The sequence below is a fragment of the Chrysemys picta genome, chromosome 5 (assembly GCF_011386835.1).
Source record: "Chrysemys picta bellii isolate R12L10 chromosome 5, ASM1138683v2, whole genome shotgun sequence".
Taxonomy (NCBI): Eukaryota; Metazoa; Chordata; order Testudines; family Emydidae; genus Chrysemys; species Chrysemys picta.
This window is the reverse complement of record NC_088795.1, coordinates 26,944,311-26,957,528: the sequence shown is the minus strand read 5'-3', so window position 1 is coordinate 26,957,528 and position 13,218 is coordinate 26,944,311. Positions and strand designations below refer to the sequence as shown.

The following is a 13,218-nucleotide window of genomic DNA, read 5'->3' as shown; positions in this document are numbered from 1 at the left end:
AATAGGTATTTCTGATCTCTAACACCATGATTCATACTCCATTTGAATGGAATTTTTAAAACCCACTAAAGTGTCTGGTGTTCTTAGAAGACTCTTCCTGGGAGGAAGGGCTGCTATTAGAGAGTCTCAAACGGAGCAATAGGAAGTCAGTCCCCAGAATAAGTTTTTGAGGGGCATTTTTGAAACTGTTCCTGAAAGAGTAGTATAAAAATTAGATAGTCCCCGAGATAATTTCCCTCAAGGAAGCTGCTTTGGAGGAAATGCCATGAGATCACTTGCTAACATAGCTCTCAGAATCTAAATAAGAACCATATATCCCCCTTTATAATACTTCTTGACCTGATAAGAACTGAGTGGGAAAATCCACCAGACCCACTATTTGGAAAGCTTAACAAAAAAGCACTAATATACACATCTACTTCTGAAAGTAGAGACAGCTCTCTCATCCATGGTTAAAGACATAACATCTCTTGATATCACTAACTTCCACCAAAAGGATGTGGCTGACAGGAAAACAAAGTCCTATTTGAGAAGAAAATTTTTGAAGCCACTTCAGTTGCCCTTGCATGCTTTTGCTATCTCCATTTCTTTGACTAGGGCCATTCTTGCCTGCACGGGCTTCCTTTCAGATGCTTCCACTTCACAGTTAGAACATTTTTTTGTTCTAGGAGCAATGTTGGGCAGCAATATCAGGGCAGCTTTCATCACATATGCTTCCCTTGAGAGTCAGAGATATGACGCAAGAGCAATGGAGTTCATAGACTATAAGGTCAAAAGGGACCATTATGATCCTCTAATCTGACCTCCTGCACAACGCAGGCCACAGAATCTCACCCACCCACTCCTGTAATAAACCCCTAACCTACGTCTGAGCTAGTGAAGTCCTCAAATCCGGGTTTAAAGACTTCAAGGTGCAGAGAACCCTCCAGCAAGTGACCCGTGCCCCATGCTGCAGAAGAAGGCAATAGGTTCTAAATCAGTGGCAACATCAGCTTCTGCTAACAATATGGAAAACAAAGCCTCAAAGCTAAAAATTAAATGCAAAACATACTGGAGATAGGGTTTTTGGTCACCCTATTGATTAAGATCTATAAGATGCTCTATAGCATCTAGAAACTGGAGATGCTGGACACTTCCAAGAGCCACGCAGAGCCAGGGCAGGTAGGGAGCCCGCTGTGCTGCCTACCGGGAGCCGCCTGAGGTAAGCGCTGCCCCGGTGGAGGCCATACCCTGAACCCCATCCCACACCCTAACTCCCTCCCACAACCCACATCCCAACACCCCGCCCCATTCTGAGCCCCCACCTGCACCCAAACTCCCTCCTGGAGACCACACCCCTGCTGCACCCCAAAACCCTGCCCCAGCCCTAAGCCCCCTACCCTACCCCACCCCAAACCCCTCATCCCGTGCCCCACCACAGAGCCCGCACCCCCAGCCAGAGCCGAGCCGGCTCCCACACGCCAAACCCCTCAGCTCCAGTCCAGAGCCCCCTCCTGCACCCCAAGCCCCGCATCCCAGAGCCCACATCCCCAGCCGGAGTCCCCATCCCCTCCCACACCCCAACCCCCTGCCCGGAGCCCCCTCCTACACCCCAAACCCCTCAATTCTGGCTCCACCCCAGAGCCCACACCCCCAGCTGGAGCCCGCAACCCCTCCTGCACCCCAACCCTTACCCAAACCGGTGAAAGTGAGTCAGGGTGGGGAGAGTGAGCAATGGGGGGGGAATGATATGAGTGGAGGTGGCACCTCGGAGAAGGGGTGGGGCAGGGGCGGGGCCTCGAGGAAGACGTGGGTCACAGGTGTTTGGTTTTGTGCGATTAGAAAGTTGGCAACCCTATCTAGACAGTGTCCACAGCAGATATATTTAGCTAGCAGAGTTTTGCAAAAGAAAGGACATTAATGTTAGGTAGACTTGAGAAGGAAATAACTGTTCAGTTCTCCTTTGCATGCTCCACCAGCATGGCTTCACTTAGGGGCCTGCCCTTAATGGAAGGCAGCTGGAGCAAACCTGCAAGGAGAAGAAATGTGTTGTTTCAGTAGTACAAAGCCAAAAAATTTTATTCTCTGTACTGTGTCTTCCTCCTGTTGATGAGCATTCAGAGGTTTGGTTAAAATGGAAAACATTTTAATAAGACTCTGAAGGAAAAGTTGTTTTATTGTTTTCCCTCTTTGTCTTGTAAAGTAGTTGTAAACTGGAAAGTGTTCAAAGAAGGACCTATGAAGTTTGGCTATTGTTTCAATGTGTTTTTATCTTCATGTGGTACTTTGAAAAATATTTAACAACATGCCTCAAATGTTTTCAAATAAAAGCTTTTATCTTATCAGTACAAGGAAGGCGATGTTCAAAGTTTAGCTTTGCTGATAAAATAATCATATTATTCTATACTGTATTCACTCTAAGTCACTCTTCTTCCTAGAATGTGTCAGAAAAAGTAGGAAAAGACATTTAGAAAGTTTTTTTTTAATTTTCCTTTTTACAATGGCCTATATCTCAATCTAATAATTCAGTTAAAAAAAAATAAACTTTACAAAAATCAGAGATACTGTTTGCTAAACTAATTCAGAAAACCTTCCCCCCCCCTCAATCCTAAAAGCTAAAATATTTTAAAAAGGGACAACTGCCTTTATTGCTGGCAATATTAGCAATGCTATTTTTAAATTTTAATCGGACCTCAATATCCTCATATCTTGACAAACAAATTATAAAATACATCAACCCATACTAATGCAAACAGTGAAATACAAGGCCTGGTTGCCCGAATGAAACAACATCATGAGAAGTGTTCCTTCTCAGGAGGAAGCTGTGTTGAAGATGATGAAAGGAACATGTCTGAACATGCAGGATCTTCAGGTTGGCAAACTTTTTTATTTCATACTTTTCTTAATGACTGCCTGTCTTCCTTCTGGACTATTACTGAATTCTCATGTTTGAGCAAAAAATATATTTGTTACTCTATGGTACTTTCATTTTAGATGCAGTTGTGATAAAAAATAAATAGTTGAAATAAGCAGATCTTCCTTTTACAATTTCACCTTTAAAGTAGTACTGAGTGTCAGTGAATGCAATGAGTAATACTAAATGAGCAGTATGGTAATAATTAAATAACTGCATTGACATTTTATTTAGGAGAATCCATCCTCAACATACAGGATTCTGAAGACTATCCACCTTCAAGGTCACCATCATTTTCTATAGTTTCAGAGTTATCTGCCAATGTCATATCATATATGTCACATAGCCACAGTATATCACCTGTAGCAAAAAGAAAAAAAAAATCTCCATCATCCAGAAACAAACACAGTTAAGTTTGTGATAAGTACCAGCAGATTACAAAAAGAGGTAATTGATGAAAAAATTGCCCAGTTTATTTATGCATCAAACTCTCCTTTCCGTATGATTGAGAACCCACACTTCATTAACACGGTTCAGTCATTAAGACCAGGATACAGTCCACCCAAAAGAGCAGCTGTCGCAGGCAAATTGCTGGATAAAGTGTACGAAAGAGAAATTGAGCAGTGTGCAAAAGGTCTAGAGGGTAAAATTGTTAACTCCATCCATCAAGACTCAGGTTATGTCCACAATGATCCTGTTATATGTGCTTGTGTGAAACAGAAGAAGGGAATGTCTTCCTCACAGAAACAATTGATAAATCAGGAAATGCACACACAGCAGAATACTTACAAGAAGTAGCAGTAAAAGCTATAACAAACTGTGAAAAAAAATGCAAATGTCTAGTACGCAGCTTGGTCACAGACAATGCTGCAAATGTATCCAAGATGAGAAGAAATTATTTAGAAGAGAGTCTCAACCTAACAACATATGGTCACAGTGCTTATTTGATGCACTTCCTATCCAAAGACTTCAGTGTTCCAGAAATAAAGGCTAATGTTGTTGAAATTGCAAAATACTTCCGTAACAACCACTTTGCAGCAGCTGCTCTGAAAAAAGTGGGAGGAACCAAGCTAACTCTCCCACAAGACGTGGGATGGAACTCACCAGTGGACTGTTTTGAGCACTATATCAAGAACTGGCCTAATCTGATGACAGTTTGTGAACAAAATTGTGAAAAAATAGATGGCACTGTCACTGCCAAAGTTCACAACATGGGGCTTAAGAAAAACGTTGAACACAAGCCAAGTACCCTGAAGCCTATTTCTGTAGCCTTGAACAAAATGCAGGAAAATAGCTGTTTTATTGCTGACGCTGTTGACATTTGGAAGGAACTGAATAAGATCTTAAAAAGAGATATATTCAATGACAGAGTTAAATTACAAGCATTAAAAAAACAAATGGGACAAACACTATCGCCAGCTCATTTTCTTGCAAATATTCTCAATACTAGGTACCAGGGTCAAACCTTAACTGCTGAAGAAGAGTAATTGGCTATGACATGGACATCCAGCAATCATCCATCCATAATGCCAACTATAATAAACTTCAGAACTAAGGGTGAACCATACAAGAAATATATGTTTGCTGATGACGTTTTAAAGAAAGTCACACCAGTGAACTGGTAGAAGTCACTTAAGCACTTGGATTCAGAGACTGTTGAAGTGATAATGTCACTTTTAACAGCAGTGGCTTCTTCTGTCGTTGTAGAAAGAATATTTTCTTCCTTTGGACTAATTCATTCCAAACTGAGAAATCGTTTGGGACCTGAAAAGGAGGAAAGCTTGTTTTTCTTTTCCAGGTTATGAACAAACAGGAAAATGAAGGTGAAGATGACTGAGTTAGCTGCAGAAGCCAATATTTTAATGTTGGCCTGGCTGACGTAGTCGATTTAATTTTTGTTTCTTTAAAAAAAAAATTTCATTTAGCTCTTTTAGTTAAAAGCAATTTTAACAAAACAAACCTGATTTTAAAAAATGTGAATGTTTAATTACATTCAAAAATTCATATGCTTGTTTTGTTAAAATATTATATATGTTTACTGTTGAAGAAAAAAAATCCGGAATACATAACGCTGTTGTTTTAGTTACAATTTAAATGTCTGCCTAGTAATGTTCTCCTCCTAATACAGCATGGTAAGAAAATCCTCCAAATATTAATGATTAACCTGTTGAATTGGAGATATTTATGAAGTTATTGGGAGGTGAAATATCTGCTTCAATTACCTTTGGTAAATTAAATAACCAAACAATCATTCATTTTCTGATATAGCTGTAAAACTAATCTGAAAACTTTTCAAAATAAATCACTTAAAAATGTATAGTGTACACCTTTTAAAAATGAAACCTACATCTATCTCTGAGTTGTGAAGAATAAGTATTAAGGTTATAACAACCAACAAGAATGCACTTTTATGTAGAAATCCATGATTAAAATCGCATCTTCCTTAAATCAAATCCACCCTGGCAGACAATTTAAAAAAAAGAAGAAAAAAAAAAATCACTCAAGATAGTTAAATCTGACTGAAGAGTTATAAAAGGATCTCATTAAACTGAGTGACTAGACAACAAAATGGCAGATGAAATTCAATTCTGGTAAATGCAAAGAAATGCACACTGGAAAACATAATCCCAACTATAAATATAAAAAAGTGCAGTCTAAATTAGCTTTTACCACTTAAGAGATCTTGGAATCACTGTGGATAGAGTTCCCTGAAAACATCCAGTGGCAGTCAACAAAGCTAACAAAAAGCTAGGAAACATTAGGAAAGGGATAGATAATAAGGCAGAAAATATGTCACTATATAAATCTATGGTACACCCACACTTTGAATACCTCATGCAGTTCTGGTCACCCCATCTCAAAAAAGATATATTAGAACTGGAAAAAGTACAAAGAAGGGCAACAGAAATGATTAGGGGTATGGAACAGCTTCTATATGAGAGCCTAAAAAGACTGGAACTGTTCTGCTGGAAAAGAGACAACTAAGTGGTGATACAATAGAAGTCTATACAATTATGACTGGTGTGGAGAAAGCAAGTGTTATTTATCCCTTCACATAACAAAAGAACTAAGGATCACTCAGGGAAATTAATAGGCTGGAGGTTTAAAACAAACACAAGTACTTTTTCATACAACGCACAGTCAATCCGTGGAACTCATGGCCAGGAAATATTGTGAAGGCCAAAACTATAACAGGGTTCAAAAAAGAACTAGACAAGTTCCTGGAGGATAGGTCCATCAATGGCTATTAATAAAGATGGTCAGGGATGCAACTCCATGTTCTGGGTGCCCCTAAACCTCAGACTGCCAGAAACTGGGACTAGATGACCTGGGATGGACCACTTAATAATTGCCCTGTTCTGTTCATGTCCTCTGAAACATCTGGCACCCTCCACTGTCAGAAGACTGGATACTTAGCTAGATGGACCACTAATTCGACCCAGTATTGCCATTCTTATGTTCTTATGACTACATGCATTCATTTTGTTTTCCACATTTCTTCCTTATCTACTTACACTGAAATTATGTACTCGCCATTCCTCTCCTACCACTGAACCCCTTTCCAACACAAGATTATTTTATGTTTGTAAACACTTGACGAGACATCTTAGCCCAGTGGTTCTCAACCCATGGCCCAATCAGCACACAGCTGCTCCATGTCACATCCTCAGGGCCATAAAGGTAGTATATATATTGTGTGGATGCAGCCCACAGAACACTCCATATGCAGCCCACAATGGTAAATAGGTTGAGAACCACTGGATTAGTCATTCATTTAAAAATGGCTATTACCCAAGAAAGCTTCATAAACTGTTTCCTCACTATTGAGGCCAAACAACTTTTGTAATAAATCAGGTCCAGAAAAGAATCATATCAAATTATGACAGAAAGAGTGAAAAAGATGTGGAAAGCTTCATTTATGACTCCTAAGTTAGGCCATATATACTGACCATCTACACATGGTTCAAGGAAAGTAACATGGTCCAACAATAAACCTACCTCAAATCTGCATAGCTGGCAAGTTTTAGACAGCTCCATGTGTGACATTTCATGCAAATTATTTAATGATCTAATTTACACATCATAAAATTAACCTACAAAAACTTGAGTGTGGATTTAGCAGTAGTGAAAGGCATCAGCTTCACAGCACTGGTAAATATAGTCCTCTGTTCATCTACAGGGCTGAGCCAGGTCAAGATTCCCAAAAACACAATGTCATGCCAATGTACCTCACCCCGATGCTTGGCTGGGATACTTCAGACTCTATGACTCAAGCTGTTCTCTCTAGTGAGTCTGCCAATTAGCAAAACAACTAATTCTGGGAAAGGTACAAGAACACTGAATTCTCAGAGATGGAGGAAAATAGAATTTTGCATTTTATCTGTAGCTTGATAACAAATTTAATTTTAAATTTTACATTTTAATGATTGAGTAAACACCATACACCGTTCAAGTAGTATAGAGGTGAACTGTTACTCATTTTGGAACACTGTATGCAATATTTGTACTGCCCATATTGCATTCAAAGTGTGGGCTCCCTGTAAAATGACCCAAAAAAGTGTGTCATTCAACATCTTCATTCAGATTAATGGAAATATTAATCACTATGTGGTGAATTGTCAAGGCTGATGTAATCATACCAATATGCAGCTTTTCTCTTTAATATTTTAAGATACAGCCCTGGAGTGAAATCTTAACCTTGACTTCAATGAAGCTCACATTTTACCCCAACCCTGGGAAGAGAGGCTTTTATTTAAAAACAGGAACTTAAGAGTTACTGAATGGAGTTCATCATACAGGGAGGGACACTCCTCCACAGACAAGAGGCCCAGAGAGACAAATAATCAAGATAAAAAGAGACACAGTTTTTGCTCTGAAAGTTTTTCTTGGAATCATCTTTTCTTTCATTATAAAACAATTGAAAAAACCCGAAGTGTTGATTTCAAGAGCAAAATATTTGATTTCCAGTTCACCCAGTTTAGAACTATAATTTAGCACAATGTCAAACCATGTTACATCTGTTAAAGTAAGTTTACCAAATTAGTATTAGTCTGCAACATCCATTCACCGACTACTATGGGGATTAATGGTCAGCATTCACAAGAATCAGGGGGTAAGATACTGTACAACAACTCCAAATTACCAGAAGAGTATTAAAATCCATCATTCAGACACACGTTATAGCAAAGCATAGGGACTGAAGAATGTCTGGTTTTAAATATATGCTCAAAGGCCTTATTAAGAACATAATGCATTTGCACCTGAGCAAAGTCTCTTTAAATAGAAGACTAAACGGATGTCATTATTGCTTACACAGTACACTAATATACTGAAGTGAATGTTTTGCTTTAAAAAGCATGTGAAAACAAAAATTTAACCTGTTAAATTAACAATTTATTCCAGTTATTGTTTTCATTACAAAGAAATCCAAATTATTTATGAAAAGGACATACTGACTCATTTTTGTTCATTTATGGAAGTGAACAGGTCACAAGACACAATACTGAATGGTTCTTTTGGATCTCAATAAGTATTCAGGTTACTATGACCTCAAAACATTTCTTACACTATCAGTGGAAGCCTTCACAACTACAAAAGTAGGATAGAAATATTTCCGTCTAACTTAGTAAAAATTGGGCATTTGTTTTCCCATTCATAGAAAGCAAGTTTGAATCAGCCAATTTGTACTAAACAGGACAAACAGAAGGCCATCTTAGATTACAGTTTACTTTGCCAACCCGAACAGTATTGCACTGACTCTAAATCATTGGTACTCAATACAGGAAGAGCTGCTAACAATTCTTGGAAGACATTTTTGGTTAGAAAAATCAAAGCAGGATAGGAAAACTCACTGGGACCAAAAGGAATAAATGTGTGTTTGGTTAGAATACCAATAATGATAAAGCAGCAGAAAATAAAGCTTTCACAGGGGGTTCTTACATCAGCAGTAAACAGAAATAACAGGACTTAGCCAGAAATTATTCTGCTAGCAGAAAAATAAGACTTTTACTAAAGACTGGAATTTATGCTGGGGTCTACAAAAGTAAGCAATCAGAGGAAAAATGTGTGAACTCTGAAGATTAGATAATTTTATCTCAATACTGGTGAAGAGTTATGTTAACTGTGGTTTGCGTCAAACTGTACGTACAATATCCAAAATATATTTTCTTTTCAGTTATTTGCAGTATGTCTGCTAAAAAGGCAAGCAGTTCTTTAAACTGAGCACAGGATTACAGAACTCAATGTCCCTCCATTTCTCCAACACACAAACACTTTTCTTCAAAACCATTTACTCCTATTGGGGGAGGGATAGCTCAGTGGTTTGAGCATTGGCCTGCTAAACCCAGTGTGGTGAGTTCAATCCTTGAGGGGGGCCACTTAGGGATCTGGGGCAAAATCAGTACTTGGTCCTGCTAGTGAAGGCAGGGGGCTGGACTCGATGACCTTTCAGGGTCCCTTCCAGTTCTAGGAGATAGGTATATCTCCATATATTATATTATTATACTTCTGAGCTTTTCCTAGAATAGCAACAGCAATTTAAATCCCCCCTCCCATGACCAAAACAAGTGCACACTCCTCCTCAGTTTCAAATCATGTCTGCCACTGGTCAAAATATATGTAGTAACACCAGAGGAAAAAAAGTCATACTACCTGCACTGAAAAGAACAAAAGATAAAAATTCTACTGCCATGTCTTGCCAAAGTAATAAATTTCCACTCGCTACTACAATTCTGTAGCTTTTTCTATCAGAAAGAGCACTAGGGGATGGAAAATCCAAGATAAAGATGAAATTAAATCCCTCATCATAAAGGAATTTTTAAGATAGTGCCAAGCCCCAACCAGACAACTGAGCCAAAACGGTGAACCATGGTGGCTGGCTCAGAGGCTAAGCTTTTAAGATGTTGCAAATTCAGATTCCCCCTAAATTTAGTGAAAGATGATAATGCAGAGCAATTTAAACGTGGAAAAGTAGCTGAACTAACATTATAAAATACCAATAGTTTTCAGTCATCAGCTTGTTTAGTTATGCCAAAATTCCAATGCATGTATACAACAAAAAGAAAAAAATGCAATATCATCACACCTCAGAGGCCCCATAGCATTTTGAGGCATCTCTAAGTAGCTTTAAGAACCTTATCAACATATGCCATGGTATTTATAGTGTGTCTTTAAACATCTTTATAGACAGGCTGGAGCCCAGAATGTTTACAATAATCTACAGCCCATTAAACTTCTAGGGAATGAATAAATTGCTCATGGGATTTATTCCTTCTTGCTTCAAATTTCTAAAATACAACTATTGCAAGCCACCAAGGTTCACCATCTTGGCTCAGTTGCATTGGCTTGGCACAATCTACAAATGGGTACCCTTCCTGTAAATTAAAAATCACACAATAGAGGATTGCCCAAAGATTTAAATGTATCTAGCTCAAACCCAACGTGACAAGCAGCAGCAGCAGCCTGGAAAAGTTTAAGGGGTCCCTGCCTATCATGTGGCCAGGCAAATTATATAATGAAAAGGAAGCTAGGTGCAGAGGGGAAGGGAATTTCCTCTTCACCACCCTGGCTGGTGGAAGCAAAAGGAGCAGGAGAAGCCTTTGGGGTCTGTAGCCAGCATTCCTGGGCTGAGTTTTATATTGTGTTTTTATGTCCTTTGCTTTCAAATAATAAATCGTGCTCTGAGGCAAGGGCCTTTAAAGGACTTGGGTGTCCCTACCTGGGCTGGTAGAACAGCCTACCAGCATATAATCAACCCACTTCTTAACAGCCTTAGGAAAGAGGAAAAAAGTGATGCGTGTTGAGCAATGCAACAAGAACCTTTTCCCTCTACAGAGCTGAAGGATTACTACAAATCCAGCCCAGAGTTACTAGTGGCCAGAAGTTGTCGCTATCTGACAGCTGTCTGGTGGCCTACTTTTTTGTATTACTGTAGTGTCGAGGAGGACAGGCACAGTACAGGATCACATTGTGCTAGTCACTGTACAGAGTAAAAAGTCCCTGCTCCAAGCAGCGTACAATCAAAGGATAAAAGTCGAGAGACAACAGGTGGATACAAACAGATGGGGATGCACAAGACACAGGGAGACAATATTGGTCAGTGCTGGAAGCAAGAGTGTTGGAAGACCAGCTGCCCAAAAAGTTTTTATGCAGGCATCACAGAAAAGGTGAGTTCTAAGGAGCCATTGAAGGAGCGCAACGAGGTAGTTTACTGAGAGGCAGCATGGAAGAAAGCACAAAGGGACTTGTTTAACAAGTGGGTAAGGGAAGCTAGCATCATTGGCCAACTGGAGACAGGTGTCGACACTTAAACAGCATGAGAGATTGGCCTAGTGAAATGAACTGGTGGTTTCAGTCCTGTTCATAACAGGCAGGATCCACATCAGAAAAATTACCACTACTAAAACCATTAATTGGTATTCTTATTGGCAATCTCAGAGACACCAAGAACTGAACAGGTCTGTATCTCCATGCCCCACCTAGATTAGGCTTAAAGAACATATTCACACACCGCTGCTGGAAATCTTGTATTAATGCAACTAACCTGACGTTCTAAGGAAAACATAATAATTTGTACCACTTAGCTTTTTGCAGTTTTCAAGTGTTTTACAGATAATTAATTTTAGCCTAGACATACTTCTGTGAGGTAGGTGCTATGATCTCCAATACCAAGTGGATGAACTACCACACCGAGATTATGTTTTTTGTATGTCAGACAGAATGTTTGGGCCAAAACTGAAACTAGACCACAGGTCTTCTGATTCAGAGTTCTGAACCTTAACCACAAGATTTCAGTCTAAGACTGGCAGTTTCAGAGACAAATGGTAACATTTTTTTATAAAGTCTAAAAAGTAGATGTACAGCTTTTATATTTATATTGATTTCCTATAGAAAAGTATTCCTTAATGCAGAGTACAATGGCCAGTGAGAGCAACTTGACACTCCATCCCTTAATCATTGATTCCTTCTGAATGCAAAATATTCAAAACACATTAAAACTGAAGATTTTCATACTGAAAATGGCATTGCCTTCCCCCAAACATTGTATGGCTAATCAGAAAACCATTTAACTCATTTTTTATTTTTAATAATTTTGTTTGCTACATCAGCTATTTACCACAGCTACCAATTTTTACAACTGGGTTAGTTGTCTAATTGCTCATTTTCTTCTCCTGCTTAATAATGAAGCAAAGTCAAAATGGAAATTATGTTCCATAGCAAAGGATTGTGATATCAAACAAAAGTTTATGGTGCTCGCTGCACGATCAAACCAATTTTGAAGAAGAAAACCGAAGTCTGTAGCATCAAGAAGCAGGCACAGGAAAGGACTATTGAAAAATATGTATCTGTACATAAATGTTCACTTTTCAGCTGTGCTTCTCTTTAAGGAATAATGTCTTAATATTAGGCATTGAGGCACATTTTAGTTCCAGAGTTACAGTACTTAGGAAACTGAATTGTTCTTGCTGTAGTTTAGAGCTAATCCATGTGAAAAACTAAAGTTATAAATTCCCTTGGATTGTGAGCATCAGTGCAAAAATCTAGTTTACTTATAAACTTCCTCCATGTTTCTACAAACATGCATAAAAAGGTAAGTGGTAATATAGTTCATCTCAAAATGTTGTTCTGCATAATAGCCGAGACTGCTCCAAAAGATGTACCTAACGACCAGAAAATAATATACGTTTATGAAAGCGATTCATGTACTAAATATTAAATGTCAAGTTCCAGAAAAATATCATGCAAAGAAAACCAGAATGATTGTATTTATTTATGTCTTATCCTACCTAGTATTTTTCAAATTCTCTGCAAGCATCTTACATTTCAAATCCTCTCTTTATAAGACATTAATAACAGTAGACTATTTCCTCTGCAAAAGCATTACATAGATCTTCTATGCCTACAAGCCACTGCCAGCCCATCATTAAGTAAACATCCTTCTGGCAAGTCAGGCGAATTCAGAGCTTTGCACTGTGATCCCCAGGAGCCTGCTGTACCAGCGCACAGGCTGGTTTGATTAGAGAGGCACAGTAGATCTATCCATCACTAGCGCAGGATTCGTTAGCCACATGACAAGAAAGGAGGAGGAACCATCTGTGCTACAGGCAAGGGGTTCCTTTTTCTGCTTTCATAACATCCAAGCCATACTGATTAACGTAGTGGTTTGTTAAAAAAATCAAAGCAGGAGTAGGAAGACAGAAAAATTAAGAAACTATAATAGTATTAAAAGCCATTACAACTATTAACTGCAGTTGAGTTTTACAAGGGTATGGCTTACAAATAAAGTTTAAGACCTTCCCCCACCCCCTAAAAACCAGAAATCCTTT

The 13,218-nt window shown here is 38.8% G+C and overlaps 1 protein-coding gene across 6 annotated transcripts in view; it reads right to left on the bottom strand.

The window, feature by feature from the left end:
- Positions 1–13,218, bottom strand: part of WDFY3 (WD repeat and FYVE domain containing 3) — a 289,358-nt gene that overhangs the window by 204,211 nt on the left and 71,929 nt on the right. The window contains exon 1 of one of the 6 annotated variants that reach the window (XM_065597593.1): positions 1,674–1,706. The exons of the other annotated variants lie outside the window; for them this stretch is intronic. The gene's annotated coding sequence lies outside the window, so the exon portion shown is untranslated. Of the gene's footprint in view, positions 1–1,673; positions 1,707–13,218 lie in introns of those variants that run through there. 6 annotated transcript variants of the gene reach the window in all.